The sequence below is a fragment of the Glycine soja genome, chromosome 3 (assembly GCF_004193775.1).
Source record: "Glycine soja cultivar W05 chromosome 3, ASM419377v2, whole genome shotgun sequence".
NCBI lineage: Eukaryota > Viridiplantae > Streptophyta > Magnoliopsida > Fabales > Fabaceae > Glycine > Glycine soja.
In genome coordinates this window covers 26198156-26220338 of record NC_041004.1, presented here as the reverse complement: position 1 = coordinate 26220338, position 22183 = coordinate 26198156, and positions in this window count along the sequence as shown.

Sequence of the window (22183 nt, the reverse complement as noted above, 5' to 3'; positions counted from 1 at the left end):
AGGTTGAGGCACTTGGGTGTTACCCCAAATACCTTTAGCTTCTGCCTTTGTTAACCTTGAGCAAGTATGTATTTCTGTTGCGTGTGTACTGCTTGTCTGCATCTTCTTTGCTTCATTTCAATCACAACCCAAGTAAGTGGTTACATTTCCATTCTTATTTTTCATCCTTCTAACCTTAGGATAGATGACTTCTCATTTTCTTAGTTGTATGTTGTTAGGTTAAGGTTACTAGCTTTAGGGTTAGTCATTTTAGGATTTCTGGTAACTTAGAAGCCCATTAGGGGCAATGTGGCTGAAAGGGGTGAAGACCCCTATGGTTCTATTTGGAAATTGCGATGAACGCGCTAAGCGAGTTTGCTGCGCTTAGCCTGTTCATCGCAACAATTAAAATTTTGGATTTCCAGATGAACGCACTAAGCGAACCATGTCGTGCTAAGCGCGTTCATCCCCACTGATGAATGAAAGTGATGAGCCCACTAAGTGCATCTGTGCGCTAAGCATGTCTAGTGTTCAGACATTAAGATTTTGAGAATTTTTGGTCAGCGTTAAGCTTGACATGTCAGGCTAAGCACCACTATGCTTCTGTAGTTTTCCTTTGAATAAGGATAAGCGTAGCTGCTGCTCTAAGCCCTTGTTGTGTGTTGAGGAGGTTGAGCTAAGCGCCATGCAACGCTAAGCTCAACTCTCTCATTGTATTTTAAGTTTTTGCAGTTAGGCTAAGTGCGCCCTGTGCGCTAAGCCTGAGTGTCATTCTGATAACGTTGAGCTAAGCGCGCCATGCTACACTAAGCTCCAACTCTCTTCTATTTTGAAAATTGTGGACCTAGGCTAAGCTCAGCTTGCTGCGCTAAGCTTAATCTACAGAAAAAATATTTTGTGTATTCAGGCTAAGTGCGAGTCTACTGCGCTTATCCCCTAAGTAAAATTTTATAAGGCGCGCTAAGCGCGACATGCTTCGCTAAGCACCTTATCAAAATTTCAGTTTTATTTTTATGTTTTTGTTGAAACTAACCTGTGCTAATCTCTTGCAGATGGCATTTAAGAAAAGGAAGGCTCCTACTACACCTTCCCAAGTTATAGTTGATCGATCTAGGTTCACATCTCAAGAAGCTTGGGAGAGGTATACCGATATTGTTGTGCCTAGGAAACTACTACCAAAAAGGAATGTGGTAGTTTATTACACTGAGTTTGATGAGTTCAAGGAGGAACTCGAGAGAAGACACTGGGATGAGGAGTTGACTGATTTTGCTGACGGCAGCATAGATATTGCCATTGTGAAGGAATTTTACGCGAACCTCTATGACCCCGAGGATAAATCACCTAAGCAAGTGAGGGTGAGAGGTCATTTGGTGAAATTTGATGAAGATACTCTGAATACCTTTCTAAAGACCCCAATGATTATGGAAGAGGGGGAAAATTTGTGTGCTTATTCTAGGTTTGCACTCCTGAGACCTGATCCTAAGGAGTTAGCTGTTAAGCTCTGTATCCCAGGGAGGGGATTCGAGCTAAATGCTGATGGTTAGCCGTTGAAGATATTAAGGAAGAACATGACCACTTTAGCTCAGACATGGAGTGTTCTTTCTTTCTCTAATCTGATTCCTACCTCCCACACATCTGATGTCACATTTGACAGAGCCAAGTTAATCTACGCAATCATTATGAAGATGGATATGAATGTGGGGTACCTCATCTCCCACCAGATCTCTCAGACTGCACAACATGATTCATCCAGACTTGGATTCCCTGCCTTGATCACAGCTCTATGCAAGGTCAGAGGAGTCCAATCAGATTCTAGATCCCTGGAGAGCCTGAGCCCTGCCATTAACTTGGCATATATTTAGAAGAATTGTTGGAATCTAGAGGATCCAACAATGACATTTAAAGGGCCAAGAAAGGCCAGGGGTAAGAGATCAGAGGTCCCCACTACTTGAGCACCACTAGAGACAACAACTCCTTCTTCTTCCACAACTCCAACACCCTTTATTTCGACTCCATCAGAGACCCCAGTCATTCCTACTCCATCTACTCAGATACCATTTCCTGCTCCATCTCCATTCCAACTTCTAGCTTCTTTATCTGCAGGACCATCAGACTTTGTATTTACACCATAAATGCTTCATTCCATGCTCCAGAGCTTACGCAGGGGGCAAGCCATTATCATGCATTGTCTTCAAGGCTTGGGCCTGCCATCCATCATGAGCATGAATGAGTTTGACGCACAGGTGGCCTGGCCAGGAGCCCAGCCTTTTCCTTCTAGAAGGGGTGGGGCCTCCACAGGCCAGGAACCTGAGCCAGAGGAGCCAGCTGCAGTAGCAGAGGGGGAGGATGAGCTCACTCCTCCTGAGCCCTTTTATTTTGATGCAGGTGTACACATAGCTCAGGAGGAGGAGACTGGCACAGACCAGATTCCAGAGCCATCTCCAGCACCCATACCTGATGATGCCATACCATCTACATCAACATCAGAGTTAGAGCAGCCTATCTCTCAGGATTCACCAACTACTCAGGTGTTGGATCTCAATGAGCATGCACAAGAGCAACCACAGGAGCAGAACATTTAAATTTGTGCATTTTGAACATTTTAGTTTATTTTAGTTATTTTATGATTTATATTTAGTCATTTAAATTTCAGTTTTTATGTTTCAGTTCTTTAAATTTCAGTACTTTGAGTTGATTGCTTGTACGGACAGCTAGTTTTAATAGTGAGCTGGTTGAATTTGATATGCAGTGGATTGTTTGGTATGAAATAAGTGTCTACGAATGATTTGAATGAGAAACTGCATGATTTGAGTGGATTGGAATGATTAGCTAATTGTTTTGATCAAGCTTGTAGCCATTAAAAGAGAATGAGCATGTGATTAGAATTATGACTGAAAATGTTAGTTAGTTTGTCAGATTGATTGTGAAGGAATGCATTGACCGTATCTCGGTGAGAGTGTGATCCTTAAATTTTGAGAGAAAAGACTATCATTTAGTACTGATTTTTGCATGAATCTCTAAAGTATGGACTGAATGCATGAAATTGAGGATGATGAAGGCCATGTTTGATTGTGATAGCCACTTAGCGTAAAAGTTGACCACGGGCTTGAATGATTTATCCTTTGTACCCAGTTTGAGCTAAGTGAATTATTGATTGATTGAACCCTAAGCCTATACAGTGTTATCTCCTGCTACCTTGACTTAGGTTGTAGGAGAGCATCATCCATAGGAAGCGTGGTTCAAAGCAAATTTGTCCCAAATTTGGGAGAGACACTAGGTAAGAATTGAATGGTCAAAGTAAATAGCATACACACACTATGTCTGTATATACACATAATGTTTGTGTAAAAAAAAAATTGTACGCATGTTCGAACCCAGCAAGTGCACCGGATCGTGCAAGTAGTATAAAACGGTAAGAACTGAGTATCAAACTCTCGGGGAACTTGTGTTACTTGGTAAAGCTATATTTAGTGAATAGGTGTCTGGTTTGAAAAGATATGTGTGGACTATGCACAGGTATGTAAACTAACTATTAAAAGGAAAATCACGTGAGTCAAGATGCCTAAAGACAAGTAGACAACATGTTGGTCTTCCTATTAAGTGCCTGATGTTAAAAGGATATTGTCTACTTAACAATGCTCATGGGTTCTATGGTGTCTCCTGAAATGCTAAACCTCGATTCCTCATGATAGTCTAGCCTAATCCTGATCAAGCATCATCCTTAGATTCCTCTTGTTGGACTAAACTCGACCAGAACTGCATTAAGACAAACATACAAACAATTAGGTTACTATACCCTGATCCCTCGTGATAATACAATAAACTAGCCCTGTCCTATAAGTTCTAAGAATCAGACCAGTTTCCACTGTTGAATGATCCTAACAAAGCATGCATCTACGTGATCAAGGCAAAAGCACACTGAAAAGACATACTGATAGCACAGAGAACACATAAAACATCATTAAATAGATATACAGGTATTTACATCAAGTACCTACAAAGAAGAACCCACAGAGGATTTAGCTCTCCATAACTGGGAAGCTTCCTTTACAACAAAGAGAATAGAAAAATGAAGGATTGAAGAAATACAAGTAGTGGGGATGTCTCATCCACCTCTAGAACCTCACAATCACTCACAGACTCATCTCATGCTCTCAAGATGGCTTCCTCTTCTCGCTCAGTTCTCTATCATTCTTCGCACAACAAAAGCTCTCAAAACTCTCTTAAACTTGGACCTTTCTCTCTCTAGAAATCTCTAAACATTCAAAAGCTTCGAGAATTTCCCAAACTCCCTCTCTATTTCTGATTTCAGGCTTCAATAGGTGGCCTTGTTGGTGCTTGCACGCTTAGCGTAACTCTGGACCGCTTAGCACGCATTAGTGAATTTAGGCTTAGCACGCGTCTTCTCGCTGAGCGGATGAACTCAAGCAGTGCGCTTATCGGGATGAGCCCTCGCTCATCAAACACGCACAACTCATCCTTCTTCAAGATTCCTCCTCACGCTCAGCCAAAGGAGTGTTGCGCTCAGCAGATGGCTCGCTATGCCAGTAGATTGGCTTAGCGAGCGGATGAAAATAAGCTCTTCACAAACTTGCCTAATTAACCTGAAATTGAGAGGAAATGATTATTAAATACACAAAATGGGAGTACTAAGTATTTATTACCTATCTATAACAAAATGTAATTACAACACTACAAAATAACCATAAATTGGAGGAGTTTAATACAATTTACACAGGTTTTATACACAAAAGTTAGTCGTATTTATTGACTAACAACTCCCCCAAATTTATAGTTTTGCTTGTCCTCAAGAAAATAAAGAACACCTCACTGGTCCCCAAGTGACAATAACATGCAGTGACTATGTACAAAGGTGTATGCAACAAAAACTATTGATTGCATGATAAAAGAATGAAGCAAAATGACCTCATCACTTGTCTTTCACAAAGCGTGCAGTTATTCAAAGAAAAGAATAAAATGTAACCTGTACAATTAGACGAAGTTAGGCTTACTCACTAGCTTTTCACTTTAATTTGCTTACTCACTAGCCTTTCACTTTAATTTGCATTTGACCTTATTACACAGCACACATTTTCATTGATTGCTCTTTTTTTTAACACAACTTATTTGTTGTGTGTGCTGATGTGCTTTACCTTTTACTTTACATCACAATTAACTCCCCCAAATTTGGGTTAAATTGTCTTGAACCAACTGCTCTCCTAGAATCTAAGCAAGGTATCTAGAGATAGTCATTTAAGATTAGGGTTCAATTTTGAAAATGTAATTTAGCTCACAAAGGGTGCAAAGAATACAATTATAATTCAAGGTAAGCTTTTTGGTCAATTGGCTTGTATATACAAAATCATGGCCTTCATCATGTCCTTATTCATACATTTCATTTTAAAATTCAGAGATTAATGCAAAGACTATTACTCAAAGCTAGTCGTTCACTCACGGTTTAAGATCACCCTCTCATCAATTATGGTTCAAGCTTTTCTTTCTCAATCAACCTGTCTATTGACTAACAATTCTAATTGGAAGTTCACATTCTTGTTCTTTTTTTGTCTAACATACATACTTGCTCAAACTTATGAAAAGAAACACAACTCCATCACAATTATGCATTCAATCCAAAATCAATTCATAACACCAATTTTCACAAAAAGATAAAAGTGTTTCACTGCATAATCATCAAAGTCAAGTTAAACTGTTCCATATGCTTCAAAACAAGCATACCAACTGTTCACAAAAAGTATAAGTTTATAATTATAAATGGAAACCAAAATTACTCAAAACAATGTACTGAAACTAATATAGTTATAATTAATATCCAAAAAGCAAAATAATCAGGAATTTAAAAGTCCTGAGATAGATCCTGGGTATCTTGACTTTGAGCATCCTCCTCATCTGTCAAGTGAAGTATTGGAGTAGTTGGAGGAGAGGTGTTCAGTGCCAGGACTAGTGTGTTCTAGTCCTGTGGTATGTCAAGTACAGGAGTGGAAGGGTCAGCTGCAAGCTGTGGTGAGGAGAGGTCTGCTACTAGAGTAGAAGGCTCTGATGTGCCCTCCAGTGATCTCTCAAGAGTAGCAGCAGTCTCTGGTCTCGCCTGTTCTTCCCTTGCCTCAGGATGAAGAGTGAATGGCTCTAAAATGGTGGTCTCAGAGGAAGTATCCTGTACCTGTTGGGGTACCTGGGTTGTGGGACCTTCACCTTCCCTATCAAGAGAAGGTTGGGTCCCAAGTCAGGATAACCTCTCTAAAAACTGCTTCACTGATAGGATGGATCCTGGAGAAGCTACCACCTATAGACTCTGCAACAATATAATCTGACCCTGATGGATACTTTGAAGCATAGCTTCAAAGCGCTGTGAGTCAACATGAGTTGGAACTGAAGGAGCTACAGAAGTAGATGTTGGAGCTACAGAAGAAGATGGAATATCAGCTGGCCTCGCCCTTGCTGCCCTAGCCCCCCCAGAAAGCAACTGTCAGATCATCAAGGTTCCAACAGTTCTTCCTGATGTAGGCCAAATCAATGACGGGGCTCAGGCTCTCAAATGTGAGGCTGTCAGAGACAACCCCTTGAGCTCGGCATAAGGCGGTGATCAAACCAGGAAACCCAAGTCTGAAAGAGTTAGACTGGGCAATGAAGATCAACTTGGCTCTGTCTACTGTGAGGTCTGAGGTGTGAGATGTAGGGGCCAGGTTGGAGTAAGAAAGAACACTCCAAACCAAGGCCAAGGTAGTCAGATCCTTCTTGAGAATCCTCCCTGGATGGCCCTCGGCATTCAAAATGAACACCCTCCCTGGTATGCAAAGAGCAGCCTCAATCTCTCTGTAGTCTGTGGGCAACTTGCAGTAGCTAGAGTAGGTGGGTAATGTCTCCCCCTCCTCTATGACTACAGGAGTCTCTAGAAATGTGTTGAGGTTTTCTACGTCTATCTTCACCAGGTGGCCTCTAACTCTGGCTTGCTTTGGTGAAGGACCCTCAGAGCTGTAGAGATTAGCATAAAATTCCTTCACCAAAGCAAGATCAATAATCCCATCAGCCAAGTTGGTGAGGCATTTGTGAAGATTACGCCTCTAACTCTGTCTTGAAGTCGTTGAACTCTGTGTGGTATATCTCAACCTTCCTTTCTGGCAAAATATTCCTCCCCAAGACATTATCTGTATAACGATTCCAAGCATCAAGCGAATGGAACCGTCTAGTATCATATTGAGCAGTTGGCCTTGCCCCAATGCTCTTACGTTTCCTGGAGGCCATCTGTAACACAAAGGAACCCAAAACGTTAGTTAGACCACAAGTTATTCAAATTGAAAAACAGAAAAATAAGATTGAGAAAAACACTGGCGGCTTAGCGAGACATGGTCCATTTAGCTCGCCCTCACAATATAAACACTACCGCTTAGCGACATGTGGGGCCGCTTAGCGGATGTTTCAGAAAATTCTATTTCGCATAATCAGCTTAGCTGGCAACTGCCCGCTAAGCCAAACAATTGCCGCAATAGATGTGCGCTTAGCGGCACCATGAAATTCAGAAAATTCATTAAGTACATGGGCTTAGCGGGCTAGGCTCGCTTAGCGCAATGGCTATCGCAACAAAATACGCTTAGCTCAGGTAGGCTCAGCTTAGCGCGCGGCTTTCAACAAAAAATTTGACTAAGTTACCTGGGCTTAGCGAATCAGCCTCGCTTAGCCACAGGTATCTCAACAGGAGGATGAGTGTTCATCCCCATAAGATGAACTCACTTAGTGCGGTAGGTGCACTTAGCGAGTTTGTCTAGAATCGCATATATTCAATGAATTTTGATGAACTCGCTTAGCGCACCATGCTCACTTAGCGAGTTCATCGCATTTTCCAGAAAAAACGCAAAAAATGCAGTTCGTTTTCTTCCATTTTTGAGCCTCTAAAAGGTATATCAAACATGTAAACCAGTTAAAACTATATACACAACACAATCATTCACAAAATCCTAATCTTTAACTAATCTAAAATCATTCAAACCCTAGCAATCAAAAGCAAAATCTATGGTTTTCTAACCTAAGGTTCAACAAAATAAAAGAGAAAGAAAAGGAATAAGGAACTTACTTGGATTGTTGTGTGCAGAAGATTCGTAGAAGATGCAAAAAGAAAGCAAAAATGTAGGTTACACAGATTTGGGCGAGACAGAAAATGCAGGATATACTCTGAGAATTTTAGGCAAATGTAAGTGTAACTGATGTTACACTCACTTAAGCAATTTTTGACCCTTTCGCTTAGCGAACCCCAGCACTGAGTGAACCAGAGAGACATTTGGTTTCTCAAAGCGGGTCACTTAGCGGAGCTGCACGCTTAGCCAAGGTTTGAAATTCAAAATCTTTTTTTTTTAACACATAGCTGGGCTTAGCACACAGAAGTGGCACTTGGCGAATTCTGCAGGTCATAAAACCTGCAACTCTCGCTAAGCCTGGCTCTGGCCGGCTTAGCTAAAATGATGCATCTTGAATACAGAGGGGTATGCGCTTAGCAGATAATGGATCACTTAGCGCTGCCATGGCCACAGGGATTTAGGCTTAGCTGGCATGAGTGGCGCTTAGCTCAATGAAACCTAGTTTAGGCCGCATCAAAATGGGCTTAGCGGCGACATGTCGTGCTTAGCCATTGAATACAATGCGCTTAGCGAGCAGGCCATTGCTTAGCCGAATTCAAATCGAATTGAAATGGGCTTAGCTCAGCCTTGGCCAGCTTAGCGGACCAAATCAGCCTGAGATGCAAGGGTTGAGCGCTAGAGACTCTCCGCTTAGCGCATGAGCAAAGATGCGCTTAGCTCGAGGCTTGCGCTTAGCGAGAGGACTGATTTTCAGAAGAAAAAAAAATTTCTAAGTTATTTTTCAGTCCCTTCCTTAAGAAATTGAAACCCTTATATCTATCATTCCAAAACAAGCTGATATACCCCAATGTAATGATTATGAAGCAAGTTCAACATTATGCCATACATAAAAGAAAAGAAAAACAGAAATTAGAACTGGGTTGCCTCCTAGGAAGCTCTTCTTTAACGTCATTAGCTTGATGCTTTTACCTCAATGGGCGAAATCACGTTTTGGTTCTTACTTCCAGAACCTCCTTACCCACTTCCATTACCTGTAAGCAAACATTTTGTTCTGGAGCAGGCTTGTCTTTGACAAATAAATCAAAATCAATTTTTTGATCTTCAAAGCCCAGCTCCAGCTTCTTTCTCCCCATATCAACTATGCAGCTCGTAGTTAACATGAATGGCCTTCCCAATATTACAAGAATGTCATTATCTTCACAGATATCCATTACCACAAAGTCTGCTGGGAAGATAAAATGTTTTACTCTGACCAGCACATCTTCAGTTACTTAATATGGTCTGGTAATGGAGCGGTCAGCAAGTTGTAAAGTCATCTTTGTGGGCATGATCTCCAACTCTCCCAATCTTCTACATATGGAGAGTGGCATTAAGTTAATACTAGCTCCCAGATCAATAAGAGCCTTTCCCACAGTGACTTCTCCAATTGAACAAGGAATGGTTACACTCACAGGGTCTTTATGCTTGGGTGGAAGGATCTTTTGAATCACAGCACTACAATTTCCATCCATAACAATGTTTTCCTGGTGAATATACTTGTGTTTCCTTGTTAACATATCTTTTAAGAACTTGGAGTAGAGTGGCATCTGCTGTAAAGCTTCTCCGAAGGGCATGGTTATTTCCAGTTTCCTGAAAATATCTAAGAATCTCGCCAAATGGCAGTCCTTCTGCTTCTTGGAAGGTACCACAGGATATGGTACTTTCGCACCTTCATTCATAACTTTTTCTCTTTTCTTCTCTCTAGCTTGTTCACTTCTAGTCCTCTCTTCATTTTTATTTTTTTTTTCATCTTTTTCATTTTCTACTTCTTTTTCTTTTTCTTGGTCATTTAATTCTTTTTTTCTTGACCATTATTTGTTTTTCCTTTTCCTAGTTGCTTTCACTTCTCACATCATCTTTCTTTTCATTAGTACCTTTCTTTTCAGCAGCTTTCTTCTTGGATAGAACATTATCCTCATCCTTCGCCTCCACAAACCTCTTACTCCTTGTCATCACAGCTTTGCATTCCTCCTTGGGATTCTTTTCTGTATTCGCCACAAAACTGTTGGATGACTTGTCAGCTATTTGCTTGGCTAGTTTTCCCACCTTAACCTCAAGGTTTTTCAGTGTTGACTCAGTGTTTTTATAATTTGACATTGTTACCTGCATAAACTGAGTCAAAGTCTCCTCCGGCTTAATAGTCCTCTGAAAGATGTTAGGCCCTTATTGAATTGGCCTGTTGGAAGGTCCACCCTGGTCCTTGTCGAATTGATTGCCAGGGTGTGATCTCCACTGTCCTTGTTGGTTATAAGGACCCTGTTGGAAGCCTGAGAATCCTCCTTGAGTATATCCTTGTCTCTGTTGATTTCCCATATAGTGAAATTCTTGAGTGTTTTCTTCAATGAGAATACATTGGCCTGTTTCATGAGCCTTACCATAGATGGTACAACTTGTAACCTGCAAAATAGAAGAATGTGTAGGTTGACCAATAGACAGTTTAGTTGCCAACCTACCAAGTGTTTCTGTTAAAATCTCAAGTTGCCTAGAAAGCAACTTATTCTATGCCAATAAAGCGTCATGTGATGATAGTTCTAACAAGCTTTTCTTTGTGGGTTGATGAACTCTATCGCACAGAATGGCATGATCATTGGCTGACATATTCTCAATTAGCTCAGTTGCCTCTTCAGGAATCTTTAGCTTTATTTTTCCCCCTGCTGAAGCATCTAGCAGTTGCTTGGTTTGTGGTCTCAGTCCATCTATAAACATATTCAATTGAGTTGGCTCAGAGAACCCATGGGTGGGAGTCTTTCTCAATAAACCTCTAAACCTCTCCAACGCTTCACTCAAGGACTCGTCAGGGAACTGATGAAATGAAGAGATAGCAGCTTTCCCTTCTGTAGTCTTTGACTTTGGGAAATATTTCTTCAGAAACTTTTCAACAACTTCTTCCTAGGTTTTCAGACTGTTACCTTTAAATGAGTGGAGCCACCTTTTGGCTTCTCCTGCCAAGGAAAATAAAAATAGACTGAGTCTAATGGCTTCATCTGGCACGCCTACATTCTATATAGTGTTACGAATTTCAATGAATGTCGCCAAATGTGCATAGGGGTCCTCATTTGGTAATCCTTGGAATAAGTTCCCCTGTATTAAATGAATCAAAGAATGAGGGTAGTTTATGTTGTAAGCTTGCACTTCATGACGTGCAATGCTGGTAAAGAATTGCGGCACTGAACTGCTTGAATAGTCCTTAAGGGTAACTCTTTGTTGGTGTTCATCCGCCATGGAAACGGCTTCTGGTAAATAGGTCGCGGATTCCCTTGATGATGGTGAGTCAGATGATGTAGAATCAGAAAAATGAGTTTCTTCCTCAAGAATGGACGCTACTATCCTGTCTTGCAGTAATTTTCTTCTCATATATGCTTTATTCCTTCTTAACGTAGCTTCAATCTCTAAGTCCAGAGGAACTAAATTGACTGTGGGAGATCTATGCATATAAAACACTAACAGAAATAGCGGTTATCCAGTTCAAGAGGAAAACAAATATGAATCGAAAGTAAATATTCACAGTTTAGCAAAGAATAAAGAATAGACACCTAGAACTAAACTAACTTTCCAAATAGAAAGAAGTTCCCCGACAACAACGCCCAAAACTTGTTCGCACCCGGCAAGTGCACCAGATCACGCAAGTAGTTTAAAAGGTTAAGAACCGAGTATCGAACTCTCGGGGAACTTGTGTTACTTGGTAAAGCTATATTTAGTGAATAGGTGTCTGGTCTGAAAAGATATGTGTGGCCGATGCACAGGTATGTAAACTAACTATTAAAAGGAAAATCACGTGAGTAAAGATGTGTAAAGACAAGTAGACAACACGTTGGTCTTCCTATTAGGTGCCTGATGTTAAACGGATATTCTCTACTTAACAATGCTCATGTGTTCTATGGTGTCTCCTGAAATACTAAACCCTGATTCCTCATGATAGTCTAGCCTAATCTTAATCAAGCATCATCCTCAGATTCCTCTTGTTAGACTAAACTCGACCAGAATCGCATTAAGACAAACATACAAACAACTAGGTTACCGTACCCCGATCCCTCGTGATAATACGATAAACTAGCCCTGTCCTATCAAGTTCTAAGAATCATACCAGTTTCCACTGTTGAATGATCCTAACAACAAATGCATCTACATGATCAAGACAAAAGCACACTGAAATGACGTACTGATAGCACAGAGAACACATAAAACATCATTAAATAGATATACAGGTATTTACATCAAGTACCTACATGGAAGAACCGACAAAGGATTTAGCTCTCCATAACTGGGAAGCTTCCTTTAAAACAAAGAGAAAAGAAAAATGAAGGATTGAAGAAATACAAGTAGTGGAGATGTCTTCTCCACCTCTAGAACCTCAAAATCACTCACAGACTCATCTCATGCTCTCAGGATGGCTTCCTCATCTCGCTCAGTTCTCTGCCAGTCTTCGCACAACAAAAGCTCTCAAAACACTCTGGAACTTGGACCTTTCTCTCTCTAGAAATCTCTGAAGATGCAAAAGCTTCGAGAATTGCACAAACTCCCTCTCTATTTCTGATTTCAGACATAAATAGGTGACCTTGTTGGTGCTTGCACGCTTAGTACAACTCTGGACCGCTTAGCGCGCATTAGTGAATTTCGGCTTAGCAGGATGAACTCAAGCGATGCGCTTAGCTGGATGAGCCCTTGCTCAGTGAACACGCACAACTCATCCTTCTTTTAGATTCTTCCTCGCGCTCAGCCAAAGGAGTGTTGTGCTCAATGGATGGCTCGCTAAGCCAGCAGATTGGCTTAGCGAGCGAGTGAAAATCAGCACTTCACAAACTTGCCTAATTAACCTGAAATTGGGAGGAAATGATTATGAAATACACAAAATGGAAGTACTAAGTATTTATTACCTATCTTAAACAAAAAGTAATTACAACACTACAAAATAACCATAAATTGGAGGAGTTTGATACAATTTACACAGGTTTTATACACAAAAATTAGTCGTATTCATCAACTAACAACTCCCCCAAATTTACAATTTTGCTTGTCCTCAAGCAAATAAATAACAACTCACTGGTCCCCAAGTGACAATAACATGCAGTGACTATGTACAAAGGTGTATGCAACAAAAATTATTGATTGCATGATAAAAGAATGAAGCAAAATGCCCTCATCACTTGTCTTTCACAAAGCATGCAGTATTTATTACCTATCTTTAACAAAAAGTAATTACAACACTATAAAATAACCATAAATTGGAAGAGTTTTATACAATTTACACAGGTTTTATACACAAAATTTAGTTGTATTCATCGACTAACAAAGTACAAATGAAATTAATAAGTGTGTATGTTGCAAAGTAATGAAATGAAGTTGAGTTCCTATATAAAAGGCAAGTATTGGGGTGAGAATGAATGAAAAAGTGAAGGTTTATCTATGGATGAATGCTCTCCTAGAACCTAAGCTTTTGAATCCGAGAAAAACCATGATTTTGTTGGCATCCTAGCCCCATTACAAGCCTAGAAAGTCCTTCGGATTCATTTTGTGTGTTCATTGTTGTATGATATGAGATGAAATGCAAAGGTTGGGACTTGTGTTAGTTGTTTATGATGGAATGAGCCTAAACACTTGAGATTGAGTGAAACAATGATTGTGAGGTTTTGTTTGATGATCCTTCCTTGATTTCTGCCATCCTTACTAGCTTATTTCAGTTGTGACTCTAATGTGTATGTTCATATCTTTGAAAAGCTGCATGTTTATGAAAAGCAATTGATTGAAGCAATCCATGATATTCAGTTCATATGGTTGAATTTCTCTATGAAGCAAACACCATTTTGAGTAATCACTGTAGTTTGCCACTTGAGGATAACTAAACTATTCTTTCTTTGCTTGAGGACAAGCAAAAATGTAAATTTGGGGGAGTTTGTTAGTCGTCTTATACGACTAACTTTTGTATAGAAAACATTTTCCAAAGCTTGTATAGTTCCCCAATTTATGCTTATTTTGTAGTAATTTTGTAAATAAATCTTGTTTTATTATTAAAGTTGTCTCTAGAATATTTCCATTGGATTTAATGATGAAATATGTGCAATTTCAAGTGAAAAAAGGCTAAGTCATGAAGTGCTAAAAGTGACAGTTGAGCTTAGCTCATCAGTTGGGCTAAGCGCGCATCCACCGCTAAGCGCAGCATCAGCGCGATAGAAGAATCTAGCAGAGCATCAATATCAAGGCCGCCCACTAAGCGCGTGATCAGTGTGCTAAGCGCAACAACTATCTTTAGCCAAGCTCAGCGCACGACTGGTGCTAAGCTCAAATCCACTTACTCGCGCTAAGTGCGAGGGTGGTGCTAAGCGCAATGTCGCGGGTTCAGAGCCTATTGAAAGCTCTTTTGTGCAGAATTAGAGTAACAATCCAGAGAATCACCATCACACATAGAAGTCAAAGCCCACCATAGTGCCTATTTTCGAGAAAAGAGCTCTGGAGGCAGCAAGCAAGAGGAGCAACTTTTGCAAAGATACCTAGGTTTTGTAATTAGAGAGATTAGTGAGTTGTAGAGTGATTATGAAATGCTGAGAAAAGGAGGAGGGATCCCCCTTCTTATGTAAGGAGCAGTATTCTCTACTTTGAATCTTATTATTGTTAGGGTTTTTCTGTAATGGCTGGCTAAACACCCTTGTTAGGGATTTCTAAAGAACAACTGATGTAATTACTTTAATATCTAATTGATTGTGTTTCTTGTGCTCATTGCTTCTTTCAATGCTTAAATTCTGTATTCTCTTGGTCTGATCAACCAGTTGTATGCATAGTTAGGTGACTTTAACATTGGGAAATGTATTGTTGCCTTAAAACTTGAATGAAGCAGGATTGAAACTTAGTCTTAAACGAGGGATCTGCGGATTAAGTTTTGGTTTTAAATATGTTGTTACAATAATGTTGTTTGGTCTAAGTCTAGTCCAACATGAGGGATCTGAGGACAATGCTTATGCTAAATTAGTCTAAACTTTCGTAAGCTATTTAAGCTGAGTCTAGTCCAACAAGAGGGATTTGAGGATGAAGCTTAGTTTAAGTTAGTCTAAACTTAGGAGGGCTGTCTATATTAAGCCTAGTCCAATAAGAGGGATCTAAGGACATAGCTTGGATTAATTCAGTCTAACTAGGGATCGAGGTTTAGTAATTTAGGCTACAACATAGAACACAAAGGCATGATTGATTAAAGAAACATCTTTGTATACATTAGCTGGTTAGTTAGAAAGACCCAACACCTTTACCTAATGTTGTCAATCTTACTTACTTGCATTGTTATTGTTTTTAGCCTAGACTTAGTTTAATTTTGTTCTAAACCATCAATTATCAATGTTTCCTTCAACAATGCCTTATTTCTGAATTTAACCTTGTCTAATACTAGTTCCCTGAGTTCGATACTTGGATTTATCCGTTTTAATTTTAAATACTTGACGACCCGGTGTGCTTTCCGGCAAACCGAATTTCCCTTTAACATATTTGTATAAAGAAAAAGTTGACCAAAAAGTAACTATAGGCGAAATCCAACAAAAACCTACATGAAAATTAACCATACCTTAAATTTGGCGCTTCATATCCTATAAAATAGCGAATGCAAATACAACACTTATTCTCAAGTGTTTTGGTGCATACAAGAATAAAATTAAGACATTTATATTTTTATTGGCAGATAATAAGCATTAAAGGAGCAAAACTGTTCATAACACTTAAAACAAATACATGAATAAAACAAAGTTCATGTCCACATGTTATGTAATTACAGCTTTGTACATTGGATGGTTCTAAGTTTTAAAAAATAAGCTGCCCATTTTTTACGTAATGTTGTGATCGCCTCCGTGTCTAGTGTCGTGCCTTTACCGAACCACTACACATTGTCAAAAACAAACAATTCATGATAATGACTTTAAATGAGTCTACATATGGCCATTTGCTATCAATGTTTTGGGACTACACTATTTACCACAGTCCAATCACTCTTCAACTCTGCGCCAATTATGTTTCACATCCAATGCATCACATAATACCCACACTCATAGCCTATGCATTGAACATTAGTCTACATTAAAAAGGATAAATTAAAAATGTAGGGCTTAACATGATTAATAACATTTCGACAAGTAGCAAACATTGTATGAATTTGGACTAACCTTCAGTTCAATCCACTGGGGTGCAGTTTGAGGAACTATCCCATCAGCAGTCGTGTTTAATTTCTTAAATGCATTGCATTGGAAGATTAATATCATTTAAATATAACGCTGACAATTTAGGTATCCAACTTTAAAATAGGCTGAATGACTTAAAATATAGTACTTAACTTGTTAATTGCAGTTTTTATATGAACATCAGGCCTTCTACGCACCGAACAAAACCAGACCACGACATTGTCTTTAGGACACAACACAACCATTTTCCAATGGGCCCTGCAATTGATACAACAGTTATGTATGAGTAAGACAAAATGAGTTACAGCATAGCCAAAATTAATTTGACTTTCTGATTCAAATAAGCTCCTGAGTACAATTGTCGTTGTGATTCCTTAAGCCATTTTTCAATATATTCTTCACATTGCCCACGTCTGTCATTTGCATTGTGTATAGTGAAATTCTGATACTGGGGACAGATGTCGTACAGGATGTCACGACATCACGCTTCAGAACATGCAGATTGTATTTGACAGTGTGCACAGTTTAAGCAAGTAAATAGCACAAGAGAATTGTTAACCCAGTTCGGTGCAACCTCACCTACATCTGGGGGCTACCAAGCCAGGGAGGAAATCCACTAAAATAGTGTTAGTTCAAGGTCTAACAGCCACTGTTTACAACCTTCTCACCTAACCACTACCCGTGCGATCTCTACCTAAGAGCCACTCTTAGATATGAGAAACCCCGCTCACTCCCTCTCAAACACTCTCCCGTGTTTACAATCAAATCAAATACACACCAGAGATCAACTCTGAACAAAAGGGATCAACCCTACACACTAGAGATCAACTCTACACACTAGAGATCAACTCTACACACTAGAGATCAACACTACACACTCAGGTCCAACACTTGATGTTAGGGTACCATCAAGGTGGCTCACATAACACTCAAGTCCCAAAACTCACAAAATAACTCTTCAATCCCGGACTTGGTACAGAACTCGTGCAGCCTCCATGGTTATATAGCAGTGTGCTTATCTGGGCTGCAACATCTTGTGCTGGATGAGATCTATCATTCTTCCTGAAAATCTGCACTTAAAGATCTAAAAGATGCAGTTTGATCTTTTAGTTTTTATCTTTAATCTTTAATCCCTGAACGAACTCTTCTACTTTGAAATTCGAACTTTAATTATCTTTTAATTCGTTCCTAAAGATAGATCTTCTTATCTCTTGCCAACTGCACAATAATCTGTTAAAGATATAACAGAATTATATGTCCAGTATTATCGGGCCGGATGTCAGGACATCGTATCCGACATTGTGGATCCTGCAGCTTCACTACTTGACTTTTATCTTGCATTGTACAGCAACTCCAGTATTCTCGGGCAGGATGTCCTGGACATTGTATCCGACATCGTGAATCCTGCAGCTTCAATTCTTCATTTGACATTTCATTTTGCCTTGTGCATTGTGCAGCCCGATCTTATTCTTTGACATAACGTTGGACATCATGTGCAGCAACTCCAGCTTTCCTTCATTGTCTAAGTGCTTATGTTTTAACAAAATCTTAGCCAATCTTTTAAAACTCAGTAGAGCTAAGCACTAACAATCTCCCCCTTTGGCAAATTTTGTCTAAAACATACTTAGACACTTCCTGAGCAGGTACGAGCAGTTATGCAAGTGGGATCAGCAACTTTCATTATCAGAGTAATCAAGCACAGCGGAATCTGTAGTTTAGACAAGTTGCAAGTCGTTTCCAGGATGTCAAGACATCTCACGTGACATCAGCTTTCTGCTCCTGCTCCCCCTGTCTCCATGCTTACTGCAGCATCTTCTATCAGCTACTAGTCTTTTCCAGGATGTCAAGACATCTCTCGTGACATCAGCTTTCAGCTCCCCCTGTCTTCATGCTCTTATTGCAGCATCTTCTATCAGTTACTAGTAGCTTACATCAGTCATCATCAGCAGCAGCAGTCTCCCCCTCAAAGTCATATACATACAACTCCCCCTCAAAATCATGAATCATGCATACATCGTATCCTACTGCCATACATCGTATCAATCATGCATAATACGACTATTGCATACATAGTATCCTACTGCTCAAAATCATGCATAATAGCAAGCATAATACTACTATTACTCCCCCTTTTTAGACAGAATTTGACAAAAGTAGAATGCATGAGCTTAAGGTGCAAATATTACAGACCCATAGTAAACCATTGTTCAAAGGGACATGCCCCTATAGCTAGTGAAAAGCAAAAAAAATATAAAGGTCTGATGATCATGGGGTGGCTTCGGAATCATCATCTGATTCAGTATCCTCTGCTGCATCTTCCTCTTCCTCAGCAGCTTCTTCTTCTTCCTCGGCTGCTTCATCTTCTTGCTCAGCTGCTTCTCCATCATCAATGCCACTTTCTGAAAGCCTTTTGACCAGCCGTTCCAGCTCCATCTTCTTCTCTGTGGTGGCTTTGATGGTTGCTTCCAGCACCTTGCATGTGTCCTTGAGTTCAGCAATCAGAGCATCCTTGGACACAGCACCTGAAGCAGCAGCTTTCCCTGATGTCGAGACAATGTCTGGGACATGTGTCCCCTCAAACAATTTGTAATGCAGGGATAGAGGAGATTCTCTCTTCATCACAGAGTCAGTGTAGTTTAAAATATTGGGATGTTGACTCAACATAATGCCACACAATACAGTTGGGAAGGCAATGGGTAATTTGACAGCAAAGGATTCTGAATGCTTAACAGTTTGATCAAATATATAGTTTCCAAAATTAAATTTGGACTTGGTTCCTACAGCATACAGAAATTTACCCAAACCTGTGGCAACAGTGGAGGTATGGTTGGTGGGTACCCAATTTGCAGCTCCAATCCTGTGCAGGATTGCATATTTCACACTTAGCTTCCCTGCAGAAAGCTTCCCTTTCTTTGGCCAATGCTGGACTCGTTTGGCAGTGATTTCCTTGGCAATTTGATGCTCAGAAACATCAATATCCACCACTCCTTCAGTAGGTCTGCCCAGGTATTTGTTGATCACAGCAGGGGAGAATCTAACACACTTTCCTCTGACGAACACTCTTTGATAATCATCACTTTTTCTGTTTGTTATGTCAGAGGGAATGTTGACAATGAATTCCCTGACTAGACTCTCATAGCAGTCTCCCAACTTGGTGACAGTTTTCAGCAGTCCAGCAGCCTTGATGAGTTCCATGGTCTCCTTGCAATCCAAGGCATTTCTTCCCAGTTCTCTTTCTAAAGCAAGTCTGCGTTGATACACGTATTTCCACCTTTCAGCATTGCCAATGGAGTGGAATGAGATGTTGTCCAATGGTGCATCAGGGACATTTTCAGGCACCTTTTTCCCAGATTTCTTGGCCCTCTTTGATGTCGAGACATCTAGTTTGACATCATCATCAGAATTAGATGAAGAAATTTCTTTCCTCTTCTTGGAAGGGATTGCAACTTTGCTCCATCTGGATGTGGTAGGAGTGATTGGTGTGCTTTTCTTCTGTGCCATAGTCTTGATTCGTCCAGACCTCTTGATGGGGGTTTTTCCCTTTCTGCTTTGTAATCTTTCTGCAATGCCAGGTGCCAACTTGTTGGCAATGGGTTCCTCATCGGATTCTACCTCTTCTAGATCAATGAGGTCACCTGGAGCAGGTTCTGGTGCCCGTGGTGCAGGGGTCTCCTCTGTGGCTTGATCATCTTCCTCTGTTGATCTCTCTTTGCTGGGGGAAGAGAGTACTTCAGCATTTGGGCCGGAAGATGTTGGAACATCTTTCTCAACATCAGGCACAGAAACATTCGGGGTGGAAGATATTGGGACATCTTTATCAGCTTCAGGGACAGCAACATCTGGGGTGGAGGATGTTGGAACATCTTTCTCAGCATCAGGAACAGAGGCGTCTTTCAAAATGCTACTCACAATACTGCGGATTTTCTTGTCCATCTCCGTGTCTACTTCCCTAGGACTTGTTGCAAGGCTAGGGTTTTCAGCAATCTTCACTCCCTGTTGTCTTCTGGGAACCAGTTTCTCAGGGACAGAAGCTTGACCAGGAATTATTTGTATCGGTTGGATGTTGAATTCTGGTTGTTCCTGGTGCGGAGATGATGGTACAGAGGGTGAACCAGGAGCTGAAGTTTCTTTTGGTGAGGTAGCCATGGAAAAATAGAGCGTTTGGAATGATTTCGTAAATTTCTGAGAGCTGTTGGGGAATGCAGAAAACGAGATTAACACGAAAATATAAGTTTGAATGAGGAATGTAGAGGGACGTGTGAAGCAACGGTCGAATTTGCTTTGGTTCAGTAGTGAACGTGCTATTAATGTTAAGTGATTCGTTTGGGCACGTTCAGATATCAGTAGTTGCTACAATTCCTCTAGCAGACAAATGCCCAGCTTGCCCCTCAGTTTTTCAAACTGTTTTGCATCCAATGCCTTTGTGAAAATATCTGCTATTTGTTCCTCAGTGTCAACATGCTCCAGTGTGATAACTTTATCATCAACAAGCTCTCTAATATAGTGATGTCTAATGTCAATGTGCTTGGTTCTGCTGTGTTGAACAGGATTTTTAGAAATATTAATAGCACTCAAGTTGTCACAGTATAATGTCATGACATCTTGTTCGACATTGTACTCCTTCAGCATCTGCTTCATCCAAACTAGTTGTGAACAGCTGCTTCCTGCTGCAATATACTCTGCTTCTGCAGTAGATACGGACACACAGTTCTGCTTCTTGCTGAACCAAGAAATAAGATTGTTGCCCAGATAGAAGCATCCACCAGAAGTGCTTTTTCTGTCATCTGCACTTCCAGCCCAATCAGCATCACAATACCCAACTAGCATTGAATCTGAACAATGACAGTACATAATCCCATAGTCACTGGTGCCATTTACATATTTCAGGATTCTCTTTACTTGAGTCAAGTGACTTATCTTAGGATTGGCTTGATATCTTGCACAAACACCTACTGCATAGGTGATGTCGGGTCTGCTAGCTGTTAAATATAGTAAGCTCCCAATCATGCTTCTGTACAGACTTTGATCAACACTGGTGCCAGCTTCATCTTTTGACAGCTTCAAGTGAGTAGGTGCAGGTGTTCTTTTATGGCTGGCATTCTCCATCCCAAACTTCTTGACAATGTTCTTTGCATACTTGCTTTGTGAGAGGAATATGGAGTCTTCCATCTGCTTCACTTGAAGTCCCAGAAAATAAGTCAGCTCTCCAACAAGACTCATCTCAAATTCAGATTGCATCTGTTGAACAAAATGTCGAAGCATCTCATTCGACATCCCTCCAAACACAATGTCATCAACATATATCTGTGCTATCATCAAGTTTTCAGCATCTTGCTTGACAAAGAGAGTCTTGTCAATTCCTCCCTTCCTATACCCTTGCTGAGTAAGGAACTCTGTTAGCCTTTCATACCAAGCTCTTGGAGCTTGCTTCAATCCATAGAGAGCCTTCTTGAGCCTGTATACATGATCTGGATGAGTTGGATCTACAAATCCCTTTGGCTGCTCCACATAAACTTCTTCATTCAGGTATCCATTCAGAAACGCGCTTTTCACATCCATCTGGTACAGCTTGAATTTGAGGATGCAAGCTACACCAAGTAACAATCTGATGGATTCAAGTCTAGCAACAGGAGCGAAAGTTTCATCAAAGTCTACACCTTCAATCTGAGTGTAGCCTTGAGCAACAAGTCTGGCCTTGTTTCTGGTTATAACACCTTCTTCATTGGTTTTGTTCTTGAAGATCCACTTGGTGCCAATCACATTAGTTCCCTCGGGTCTCGGAACTAGCTCCCAGACTTCATTCCTTTTGAATTGCTCCAATTCTTCTTGCATAGCATTGATCCAGAACTCATCAGTCAGTGCCTCTTTCACATTCTTGGGCTCAATTTTGGAGACAAAACATGAGTTGGAGACAATCTCAATCTCCCT